Here is a 13,837-nt window from a genome sequence, read left to right on the forward strand (position 1 = left end):
ACCAACTGATGTTGATGCAATAACTGTATGAATGAGTTATTTACGAATTCTGACCTTCTAATCTGTTCGTGTTCAGGTAAAGTATGAAAAGAATGCAAAGAAATAGTAGCAGGTAAAGTCGTAGGTTGGTAAATGGGTGCAGAAATCAGTTGAAGAGAAAATACAAACCAACCCACCAAAGCTAACGTCATGCTAAAAAACATCAAAAGACATGTGATCAGAAAACGTTTGCTATGCATAGTTTTACACAGTTTCTTCTTAAAGTTCATTTTCTCAACGGCTCTCTCAATCTCAAAAAACTCCATCCTCTAACCGATGCTGTTCACGGCGGTTCGTTTTCTTCTGCTAAGGAATGCTTCTGTCAGCCCAGGGAACTCCATTAGACCAACGAGAACCGTCAACCTTGCGTCTTCGGCTTGCACTCTCTAGTCTTTACACCGTGACCCTACAGCTGAACCCGGATGGTGGTTCACAAAAATATACCCAAAAAGTTTCTTGGCTGAGAGAGTTCAATTCCTGAGAGAGTTCAGTTCCAAAAAAATCAAAAAAAGGAATTCATTTATTTTATTAGTCCATTGTTTCTAGGACGTAGATTATAACACTCTTTTCCAGGCCTCGTTTGAGGCTGAAACAACAGTTCAGGTTCAGTAGTGTCTAATCTTTGAGACACAGGCACAGCTTCTTGAAGGACATCGTCATCTTCTTTCTCTGAGCCTCTCCACACCAACTCAGCGTCGCTAAACGGTGCAAACTTCGGCACCCTTTCAGTCTCTAAATCTGCAATACCTTCACGGACCCACTGGTCATACGGCAGAGGCAACGGCGCCCTCTTACAATGTACGCCGTGGATCCAGTTTTTCTTCCCGAAAACCTTTACTGAAGTCCTCGTAGATAGCAGGACTTGGTACGGTCCATTCCAGTGAGGCTGATCATTCTTAGTCCGCTGAAAATTTTTCACCAGGACCCAGTCACCGGGATTGAGGATGTGACCTGGGTCCGCAGAAGCTGGCGGCAATTTATCATGAACCTGTTGATGTAAGACACGCAATTTAGTCGTCAAGTCATACAAGTAGTCCACTAGCATAGGGTATTCGATGTCAATAAACTTCGTTGGCCTCGGCACTCCCCAAACGTTTGCCGGATGGCCAAAGACAATCTCATACGGACTGAGGCCTTTTCGGGAATGTACTGTAGTTCTAGTCGACAAAAGTGCCAACGGTAAAGCATCAGGCCATTGAAGACCAGTGCTCGCTTGAATCTTAGCCAGCTTTAACTTTAACATGCCATTACAGCACTCAACTAAACCAGCTGATTGGGGATGATTCGCAGCGTGGAATTTCTGGTGAATTCCCAACCCTTCACACACTCTCTTCATCACCTTCCCCACAAATTCACTTCCGTTATCACTCCATACCATCCTTGGCAACCCAAACCTAGGGAAATATTCTTTGACCAGGACTTTAGCAGTGGACGAGGCAGTATTATCTTTTAGGGGGTATGCTTCTACCCATCTAGAAAAGGCGCAGGACATACTTTAAATTATTGCACCTTTCCATGTGGATGAAATCCAATTGCAAAACCTCGAACGGATATGTCGGAGGATCAAAGTGGCCAGCTGGAGTTGGGGTTCCCTTGCCAGGATTATACATTAAACACACCATGCAATTCTTGACCACATTCTCCGCACACTTGGGAATTCCAGCATTCTGCCATACTGGAGCCAACAACTTACAAATCCCTTTCACACTGATGTGAGACAAACCATGTGCCATAGTAACCACTGCAAGCACGTACGCATCTGGCAACATCCATCTTTGGTGTTCTGACAATTCAACCCAACAACCAGTCAAATCCAATCTACCCATAGTTTCTCTCCAAACATTCTTCTCACTTTCAGTAGCTTCAGCCTGTATCGATTTCACACTCTCAATCGTATCTTCGCACATTCCAACATCACCAATCCATCTCGCAGGGCCTGCCACATACATTCGACTCATCAGATTTCTTGCTGTGTCTTTCGCAACTTCATCCGCAAACGCATTACCACGGCCAACTTCATCCGTAACCTTCCGATGAGCACTACACTTCACAATCGCAACTTGCTTCGGGAGAGTGAGAGATTCCAAAAGTTCATTCACTAACTGCACATGCTGGATTTTCGTTCCATGGGAAGTAAGGAACCCACGCTCTCTCCACAAACGCCCAAAACTGTGAGCAACACCAAACGCATACTGACTATCGGTATAAACATTCACTCGTTTTCCTTCCGACAACACACACGCTCTAGTCAATGCAATCAACTCTGCTGCTTGCGAAGAATTCTGTGGTATGCGTGCTATCTCAACAACTGTATTTAAAGTTGTGATAGCATACGCTGCAGTCGTCTCACCATTCGGAAGCTTAAAACACGAACCATCAACCCACAGCGTACCATCCACATTCTCAAAAGGAGTGTCTTTTAAATCCACTCTCGCTTTTGTTTCTTCCTCTGTGCGAAGAAAACAATCATGCTGTTCTTGGACATCCGTCTCCGTAGAGATCGGCAATAATGTGGCTGGATTCAATACGTTACATCTCTTGATGTGAACATGGCTAGCCAACAGTGTCAACTCATAGCCTGAAAGACGTGCACTAGTAAGGTGCTGTGTCTTAGTCCTGTTTAATAAGGTATCCACTGCATGTGGAACCATCACAATCAGCGTATTTTCCAACACCACACCAGCAGACTGTCGAATAGATACGGCAGCTGTGGCTGTAGCTCTCAAACAACTCGGCAATGCTTTAGCAACTGGATCTAACGTTGATGAGAAATACGCGCATGGACGCTGCATGTCACCAAAAGATTGTGTCAACACTGACAACTCACATCCCTCTCTCTCGTGCACATACAACGTGAAAGCCTTGCTATAGTCTGAAGTACCTAACACAGGAGCCGAACACAATGCATCACGTAATTCCGAAAAACTTTTCTGACATTCATCAGACCAAGTAAGAGGATACGGAGAATCTTTCACAGTCAATGCTAACAGAGGTTTCGCCAACAATGAAAAATTAGGGATCCATTGTCTACAATACGATGTAATACCCAAAAAGGCACGAACTTCTCTCTGTGTCGTTGGCACACTCATTTGCGCAATCGCCAGAATTCTTTCTGGGGTGAATTTTCTTCCCTCCTTCGACAAGAGATGACCTAAGTAGGTTACCTCTTGGCGGCAATATTGCAACTCTGAAGGCGATACTTTATGATGCAAGTCCGACAGATGTCGCAACAAAGAAAGAGTAGCTTCTTTACAAGTTTTCTCATCATCAGGGGCCACTAACAGATCATCCACATACTGCATAAGAGCAGCACCAGCAGGCAACACAAGAGCATCAAGTTGAGTTTTCAAAGCCTGACTATAGATAGAAGGACTTTCACAATAGCCTTGGGGAACTCTCTTAAACCGGAAGCTTCGGCCTCCTAAAGAGAAGCCAAAAATATCTCTACTCTCCTCAGCAATTGGAATGCTGAAGAAAGCATTCTTCAAGTCAATAACTGAAAACCAAGCGGCTGAAGCAGGAATCAAAGTCAGTAAAGCAGTAATGTCCGGAACAACTGGAAACTGTGGCACAACAATCTTGTTAACCTCTCTAAGATCAATCACAAACCTGTAAACAGGTGGCTGAGAAGAGTCAGTGCGTTTCAGGACAGGCAAAACAGGACTGTTACACACATTACCTCTCGTTTCTTCAATCACATCTTTCTCAATCAAATCATAGATGATCTCTAAAAGCGCTCTTTCACCATCGCTAGAAATCCGATATTGGGGAATACGCGGCATTTTAACATTCGCTTTAAGCGTTACAACATAAGGTGGAATCTCCAAAAGACCCACATCGTTAGGACCAGTAGCCCAAAGAGTATCAGGGAGAGAACGCAATTCCGGTGGAAGCCGATCTTTAGACAAATACATCGGAGAGATCACTTTCTTACCCAATGTAAGCTGTACTCCTGCAGGAGAACAACGTAATGTTGCATGCAACCTTTTCAACAAATCCAAACCCAACAAATTCTCACCACAACCTGTCGTTAAAATGAGAGGTGCTTCCAACTCACAAGGCCCTATAGAAAGAGACAAGGGACTAGAAACTGGGTTACGAACTGGGGCGCCCGAGAATCCTACTGAAACATTAGTTAAGCCAAACAAAGGTGCGCCAGGGAGTTTAGAGTGCATGATAGAACTCTTCGCTGCACCAGTATCCAAAAGAAAAGGCTCTACCACACCCGATGTGGCTACTGCAACATACGGCCCACTCTGATCTACTGGAACCGACACTACTCCCTCTCTTTGTCCATGGCTGTCCTAGCAATCATTATATTCAGCATTCTCACTCTCAACATAATAGTCATCAGCATAGTACTGAGTCGACTGACCAGATGCAATTTTCTGTTGATCAAAACAATTCATAGAATTCTGTGGGGGAAAGGAACGTTCGTTCTGAAGAAATGCACCACGTCCTCTACCCCTAGACACTTGCTGAAAACCACCACGGCCTCTCGGGGCCGGCATACCACTCGTGCGTTGTCGTAAAACAGAGCACTCATTTTTATAATGACCTTCCTCCCTACAGTACGCACACTGATTCAAACCCAAGGGGGGTCTTGCAGGAAAATACCCAGCATTCTGTTGCGGTCTCTGAAACTGTGGAGGTTGCTGAAACTGTGGGCGTTGCTGTGACTCTTGCTGATTCGAGCGAGGCGGATACGCCTGCTGTAAAAGAAGCTTTGTCTTTAAGTCTTTTGTCTTTTTCTCTGCTTTTTCTTTCTCGTCCTTATCCCTATTCTCATAGTACTGTGCAGTCGCCAATATCTGGGCCGATGATGAAATAGCCCAAGAACTTTCAGAATCTTTCAACTTATTAGAACGTTCAGGGAGCAAATTAAAGACAAATTTGGCCACAAATAATCTTTGCCCACCTTCCGTACTCATGTACTGACCACTGTGATCTATAAATGTTTCTTCAAACCTAGTGAAGAAATCAGATACACTTTCATCTTTCTTCTGCTTACATGCTGCTAACCTCTCCCAATTCACTCGTAAAGCAGGCATCATCGTCTTCATTAAATTAATAATTCTACCTGGCGATTCCGTAACCAAAGGTTCAGGTTTAGCACCTCCCTGTTGTCTACCATCTGCAGCAATAATATTCGCCCAAGTATCTCCTAATTCTACCGCATGATTCTCATGACAAATCTGTGCCCATAGAGGTTGAGGTACTACATTACCCAACAGCATATCTATGTCTGCCAAATTCATGATGCATGCGTCAACTGTGTGGGACAATTCTTTGTAATAGCCAGCAGGATTCTTACGGGGATCAGGTAAGGTCTGCTTAAGAGCCAAGACCTCTGCTCTCTTCCAAGGGACACGTACCCATACTCGCTGAAAATGAGGCAGAATAGCTGGATTAGCGTTTGGGTCCCCTTCCTTCCAAACTGGGGGAACATCTCTCATGGGATACTGTCTCGCTTTTCTCCTAACAGAGGAATCAGGTTCGTGCAATGTCTGAGGCGGAAGGCTAGATCTAAAAGCCAGTATCGTCTCTACGGCATCTGTAATATGAGATTCCACTTTCATCCCTTTAGCAAAATCCGACTGAACATCAAGTAGTTCCTGTGGGATCAAACCCAAATCATTATCTTCCCATTCCTGACGCAGAAACATACACATTACAATAAAAACATACCTTTGCTTAGGCGGTTCCCACTGAAAGAAAACATCCATAACCGCTGGCAAACTATACCTTGAGGCATTTATAATCCATCTCCGAGCCAACAAATCCAACACAGCCCGTTCCTCGGAACCATGAAGCTGACTACCGCTCTGCTTACGTTCCGAAACAGGGGTCATATTCAGTGACCCAAACAATGGAGACAATAAACTAGAAACAGTTTCTGTCATTCGTTTTCGAACAGAAGGAGAAGAAGCAGTCATAAGAACAGGAGAATAAATGTTTTGAGGCAAAGAAGGTGTAGGAATAAGAACAGTAGGAGTCTCAGATGCAGAAGCGGAAGGCAAAGGAGTTTGAGGCAAAGCTGATAGCAAAGCTGGCAACCCTAGAGCGGGTTGCGCAGGAGGAGGTAAAACCATCTGTGGAGTACCAGGTGGCTGAACAACAGCAGGAGGTTGAACAACAAAGGGTGGAACAACCGGTGGTAATGGAGGCGCAGTAGCACCCTGCACATAAGGAGGTGGCAATCTCAGTAAATGAGAGATCAAAGAATCTTTTTCAAGATCTTCAATCGCTTTCGAAGGAGAAGACGGCAAGGCCGGATAACATTTATCTATGGCCATGCAACGTTGCCTATCTGACACTTCAATTTCTTTATCTTCTTCGTTTTCTTTAAACTGCCTAGCAGCTTGCATTATTGATACATCCTTTTCTCTTTTACCTCTTTTAGCTTGTTTAATTTCTCGTTGTCTGGCTTCTTTACGCCAAAGGCGAAAGGAGTCATTGCTTGCCGCCGGGCTTTCTTCCTAAATAATTTAGTTTCTAAATTGTCTAAAATCTCTGTATTAAAGCTACCATGTTGGGGCCATTGTAAGACACCATCTTTTCTAGTGTAGTGGACCCATACTTCATTGAATGTAATGGGGCCCACGCCATGTTTAGAATAGAGCTCATAAGTCGGAGTTCCAACTGGAGGTATCGGACATGAATCCTCCTATCGGGAATCCCTGTTACAACCACAACAAAGTATCCTCCTAATTTTGCTAAGACTAGGCATCTTTGCTCACTAATCTAGCTTCAAACTTCAAGGGATTATCTACAACGATAGTCTCGCAAATATACGAGTCCCTCGGCTTTGGAAATTGCAATTTTCAAATCAAAACTAAGGACCAAACAAACTAAGAACCAAAGAACCAAAAACTAAGGACTGGGAGCGACCCACTTATACTTAACTGAAGTATCAGTCACGCCACCAGAAGACCCGTCTATCGTCTCGCTGTACAAAGCATCACAAATGGGTCCAAGACAGGGCGACATCAGGGCAGCGGTCCTTCGTAGCCGTCAGGAAAGCGGGAAGCCTCGCAGAAAAGACCTTCAGTCCGCATTCGACATGCCGGGGTCGATGAAGTGGTGGCCGTCCTCCAGAATTTCCTCACGAAGCTCCTCACGATCTTCAGGCTTGGACCGGTACCGCTGAAGTCGCCCCACGTTGGGCGCCAACTGAAGAACCGGGTTATTTAATACCCAGCGGCGCCAGGGGCACGCCCAAAGCCTTCGGGTTCCACCTGTCTTAGAATACAGAGACACGGAAACTTCTTGGTGGCGTCAAAGATCAAATTTATTGGCTGCAGCCAGTAACAGAAGTCCTAGAAGTCATCACGGTATGAGTTCTCAGGACACTGCTCAATTTTACACAGCAAGTCGTCCCTTTTTATGCCAAAAATCACATTCCAGACAAATACCTAATATTTACAAACTGTCCAATCACATGTATTCACACCAAAGGTATCGCATGACAGTAAAACCCACTTTTCAGTTGCCCAGCCCATGATCAATCATCGGTCAAACCCAACATTCTTCTTTAGACAGGTCGAACGAACCCATAATAAAAAAAGCCACAACCCAATCATAAATAGACCATAAAGAAAGGAGCAGAAACAGGTGAGAGTAGGATAAGGCATATTTGTGTGCAATAAAATTTTACGATGTCCTGTGCTCTGATCCTTAATCTTGATCAGCTAAAGGGCAGGAACTGGTTTAACAAGGTCAGCTTCAGGCAACAGGGTCAGTTCACTCAGGTCAAACAGAAGTCAGCATGAACTGGAGCTAAGGTGTACGTGTCCTTAAAAAGACTAGTTCAGCCACAGTCATCGGCCTATGTGAGGGCAACCACAAAATGGCTGCCATACACAAAATGGAACCCAAGGGTTCAGAACGAAATCCCTAAATACGTAGTGAATCCATCGGTCTAACGTGATGAAAACTCATACTTGCCGCACTAACTAGTTACGGTTCGCTAATATCAAATTCGTAACAAAACCATGACCTTTATGAAACGGGTTCAGAAACCTCAGTCTGAACATCCACTTCCTCTCACCATATTCAGAAACTAGTACCAAACTTTTTGTTAAATACCTAAGACCAAGGCTTTAAGTGGGATGAAAAAGTGTGAGTCTCTAAAAGTGGTGTGCTATACAATTAAAGGTGTGGTCAAAACACGTAAACTACATTTCTGTGGTATCCACGGTGTGCCACCCGACCCTTGGTACCCCTTTGACCGTTCTGTTAGTGCATCTGGATACATAACTCAACAACTGACCTACGCTTAACATCAGCCAGGACTATTGGGCGTTGTCAGTGATTGCTAGCTGTTTACAACAAATGAGTAAAAACAATGATTTTGTTGTAAATAATATTTTAATAAATTTGGTGGTGAGACTGTGAATAAAACACTACTGAGGCCTGTGGAAGAAATAGTGGTCTTCAGAATGCATCAATCACTGATATTTTCACTCTGTGCTAGGCATGTATACCTTTTTTCTCTCCACGTCTTCTCAATATGGATATCTAAACCCCATCTCTTTCCTCTTCAGCTTCCCCTTTTCACTTTCTTCTGAATGAATTTCCTCGCAACTCATTCACACCACCAACCCCCAAAATACACAACACACCCACTCACCTGTAATCCCAACATTTTCTTTTATTTTCGCCTTGTCCATATTTAGCAAGTGTGTACCACCTTCACTCATATTTGCACAGATTCACAATTGCAACTGTAAGAAATGACCACTGCAATGTGTGCTCTGCAGAGAGGCTAAGGATTGGATGATCATGTACTACGAACATCCATGTGATCCATTGACAGGCACTTTGAGAAATTCATACTAATGTCAGCCTCAACTCTGTTGCTCTCAATAGTGCCCAAAGCTCTAGAAGGTGATCCAGTTGAAGGCACGCACTATGAACAAGTAATATGCTACGTGAAAAAAACATACAGAAACACATCATTCTGGAAATGGCAAACTCTCTTAGGAATGGAAGATTGAGTAAATCATGTGAAATATAAACAGGGACTAACTTGCTGACATGGAATACCTTAACATTTTTTACATTAATTGTGCAGAAATTGTTTGGTGTTTTCACCAGTAAAATTAAGGACATGCATAAAGGGCCTAACGGAACCTGTTTCAATGTCAGTTTTTAATTACTACAGAGCCAGTAGTTTTTAATTACTACTGGCTCTGAGACCTGAGCATACCGACCCACTTAAAGCCCTGCTTAAGTCACCCCTTCTTCCTCCCACCCCCACCCTCTGCATACCTCAGCTCCAGTGCTTAATTTGAGCCGGTGGTTTCTGGTGCTTGGTATTGGCACCTAATTGTCAACACCAGCACTTATGACAGTCTGCAAATTGATGGCACTGTTTGTCTGATTTAGTGATAAAACAACAACAGTTGTTTATTAATTCAATACACATTAGAAATGACTAATATCTACCACCCAAGCCATTTTTATAGCTTTGGATATCTGGAATAGTCAGAATGATCACATTTGTAGGAGTGTGATTGTTAGTAGTTGTGTTGGCACTGTCATTGGCAGTGCCGACCAGGGCAAAGGGTGGTGCTGACAAGGGCCCTGTCACTTATATATTTATAAATTAAGCACTGCTTCGCTCTTCTCCCAGCCTATCAAATATCTTCTAACACAAAAAATTCAAACACATCCTCACACACACAACCACACAAGACCCACCTTCAAGGAGCAAGAAAAACTCATATCTGTGCTTCAAGGCCAGTTTCAAAGTCTTGCATGTATCCCCAAAACATGGATCGCTGTTCCACCATTGTCATTATAGGGATTATCCTACTGTTGAAATTATCCGGTAAACAACCTTCAAAAGAGAGGTGGATCATCTACAGTGACCAAGTATCAGGAAACTATTATAAATCAACACAAACCCCTTGAAACATGATGCTGCCCTTATTCGTGCCTCGATATGTCATACATTATGTCGCTATTGCCAGTAAATTAACAGCTAACTCCCTTTTATGAAATCTCACCCACCTGTTTGCAACCACAAACCAGTAAAAGCCCTAGGCTTGATATTCGGCATCATCTCTCAAAGGCCTTCATGAATCTGGTAACCCATGTAACCCAAACACCCTTTGAACATGAGTAATTTTTGATGGTTGAGCTCTGGCTGCAGACGTTTTACTGAGATTAAATTAATATTTCGGCCATAGCCAACTTTTCCTTTTATTTTTCTAAGTTTGATTTAACAGTTTTCCAAATGTTGTTGATTAATCATAACCAAATGTAATATTAGTCATGAAACCAGTGAAGTCAACAATAGTGTTTCATCAGACAGGGCAACTGGTAAGATGGCTCGGTTGCCTCACTATGCGCTGCTGTCTGTTGTGGCCTACCGAAATACCAAGTTAGCATTATTATCACATGCATCATCATTATTAATATCATTTGTTTCTATGTTTTCACATTATTAGAGGTACATCTTGTCAATTTATATATGAGGGTTATTTTGTGCAAACAGAATTTGTTTTACCATTTGCATAGGCTCTGCCTGCATTGGGATGGATTGACAGGAAATTCCTTTCTCGATGTGGCCAAATAATAGGAACTGCATTGGTGACTGTGGTATTTTGCACTAACATTTCAGGATTTGAAAATTTGTTTTGGTGCTAAACCTCTGTTTGCACCAACACTTATACCAAATGGCAGGTGCCAAATGTTACTATTGCACTGGTCAGTGTTGGACTTAGCCCTTTCTGCAGGGTCATCCCCAGACGTTTTGCCTTTGCCCTCCTGTTTTATGAACCCATTTTTATTGGCTTTTAGGACTTTGCCTACATACCCCCATTCAAGCTCCAAGTAAATCTCATAACTGATCTTCAAGACACCTTTCAAAGTCTTGGACTAACCTGTGCTGAAGTGCTTGTGCTCTCTCCTTAAAACATGGTAGAATTGGCTTATACCCAATTGGCATATTTATTTTATTAGTAAGTCCCTAGTAAAGTGGCACTGCCTGTGCCCTGGGCCAGTAAATTAAATGCTACTTACGGGTCTGCAGCACCCACTTGAGTAGCACTTTCAACATGCCTCAGGCCTGCCATTGCAGCCTATGTGTGCAGTGTGAACTGCCACTATGATCTGGCAAAAATAAATATTTTTTCCATGCCCAAACCTTCCTTTTTAATACATACAAGTCACCCTTAGGGAAGGCCCTAGAGAGCCCAAAGGGCATGGTGCGCTTACATGTCCTGGTAGTGAAAAAGTCTTTAATTAATTTTAACTACTGCAAGGCCTACCTCTCCCATAGGATAATATTGGAGTTACTTATTGTCATGCCCCGAATTCCCTACAACACTGTACCCTTAAATGGTACCGCTATTTAAGACACCAAGACTCACGGAGCGACGCTTTACGTTCTTGCGTCTAGCTCCGTTTGTTCTGGTGTTCCGTCCTGTCCCTGTTTGCCTGACTTCCTGTTTTGTGATTCCGGCTCCGATAACGCTGTGGGAGTGTTTCCTGCCCTCGCGCTCTTGTGCGGGCTCCGGTTTTCCTTCTCCCCTCAGTTTTCTGGTGTTTAGCGGGCGTTTCTGTCCCTGACGCCCGCTTTCGTTTCATTGCAGTTTACTCTGTAACGCGGACAAACCCCTTCCTTGAGTCCCGCCCGGCGGCCGGGTTCTTCCCCGCCATCTGGCTGGGCTCAGCCTCAGTCCTTCAGTCATCCTTGTTGCTCCGCCCGGCGGCCGGGCTTGGTCTCCGCCATTCAGCTGGGCTCCTCCTCTGTTCTCACCCTTACCTCCTTACCTGGGTCGCTCCGCCCGGCGGCCGGGCTTGTTCTCCGCCGTCCGGCTGGGTAGCACTTAGGCCCCCTAGCTAGTTAGGTTCCTTTCCTTCTCCTTTAAGTTACACACTGGTGCTTCGCCCGGCGGCCGGGTTTTTCTCCGCCATCCGGCTGGGCCCTTATCCCGTTATATATTTTCCCTCACTCTATGCTGAATCCCTATTGGGCACATCTTCATTTTATACCCGTTCCTTGGCCAGCTTTACATGTGTTCTGGGGTTCTTGCGTGGACCTGAGTGGGGCGCAGATATCAGCCATCTCGACTTAGAATCACGGTAACAGCGCTTTTGCGCTGCATACATATATGTTTGCTAATGTTATGAATCTAATAGAAACCTGAATGTATGTCTTGTTTCATAGATTTCCATGCAACGATCAGTGGTGTTGGTACCAGCGCATTGTCATATTCATCGGAATAGTGGATGTTTCCCAGTAGTCTTCTACAACATACAGAGTGAGAGTTTAACACGTCAGATTCTTGACACTTACCTGTACAGGGTTAGAAGAAAGTGCTGATTATTGTTTTTCTGTCATCTTTGTAACAGCTCAAGACGAACCCCTAAAATTATCCCACATATCAGTTCTGCGACATAGACAAAACAAATGTGGTGTGTAGTGATCATATACATAATATTAACAGGGCGTATATGTGTATTGTGTTTAACCTAGATAGATTGTATATGTACCTTTCTTTACAGCCCACCTGTTGCCAAGTGTCCATTCTGAGTTGCCACGCATCCACTCTGAAGACCACCGTCAAGCTCTTTTATTTCTCCCCCAACCTTTCCTTGTTTTGTCTCCCTGTTTTCCCCTGGCGAGCCTTTCGATACTCTAGTGTTTGATAGAGTCGGAAGGCCGTAGGGGAAGTCTGTGGAATATTCTTCGGATTCCTGACGCTCCTGCGGAACCTGCTTGGAATTCATTACACTTATTACAATTAATAAGCTGTAACTTCCAACTCGCACCACATAGACAGGTCGGGTTTGGTGTCTGAAGAATTGTAATTAAAAGCCCTTTTTAATGGTAAAGTCAGATTTTTTATCACAATTCTGGAAATGCCACTTTTAGAAAGTTGGCATTGTCTTGCCCTAACCATTTGGTTTGCGCAGTATGGACCTGGATCAAATGACTAGGTGCAGGTGGCAGTTGGTCTTTGTCTATTGCTCCAAGGCAGTGAAACACAGGGAGGATAGGTGTTGGCAGGATCGGCTACTGTAAGTTAACACGGGGGAGGAACTGTCACCTACCACACTTGCACATCACATCTGTGCTGTCTGAGCACCCTCACAAAGGGATTGTCACTAGTCTACTGTGACCCTAGACAAGTGTGGCCAGGACAGGGAGGAAGGGCCTGCCTGACACGTCTGGGGTATGGAAACCTCTAAAAGCTTTTCCCCACTTTCAAAGGCACAACTGGGTGTAAATACTGGACCTCAGACACCAACTTTTCAGTACACTTTTGGACCTGTTGATCCTCCCCATTTGTCACGGTCCAATGTCCTCAGGATCGGTTTAATGCTAATTATGGTCCACCTCTAGATCTATCCAAGCCTGAATAGCCGTCATGGCACAGGACATCGGAAGGATCAAGCGGGGGAAGGAAAGGAAGGGGACAGCAGGGAGGGAGACCTGAAAAACAAAACAACATATACTTATAATACCTTCTTGAGCTTCCCTATGAAATCAAGGAATGCACATGGACCATACACACTCAAGATGAGTCAAGAACCTATAAATACCTGTAAAGTAGAATAAAGAACATTGGTAATGGTTGGTGGGTAAAACAATGGTGCCATTCTATGCAGAGGTTTTGTCTGGTGATGACTGCAGAAATACAAAAGAGCACAAAACCATGGGTACTGTTCTCTGGTCTCACTAGATAGTCAACTGGCACACTATGTAGCAAGGAACCTACCCTTCACCTGACTCCAATGTGAATCACAGGGGTAGAGCGTAGCCCTCTACCACTCGTGTAAC

The sequence above is a fragment of the Lissotriton helveticus genome, chromosome 10 (genome assembly GCF_964261635.1).
Source record: "Lissotriton helveticus chromosome 10, aLisHel1.1, whole genome shotgun sequence".
NCBI lineage: Eukaryota > Metazoa > Chordata > Amphibia > Caudata > Salamandridae > Lissotriton > Lissotriton helveticus.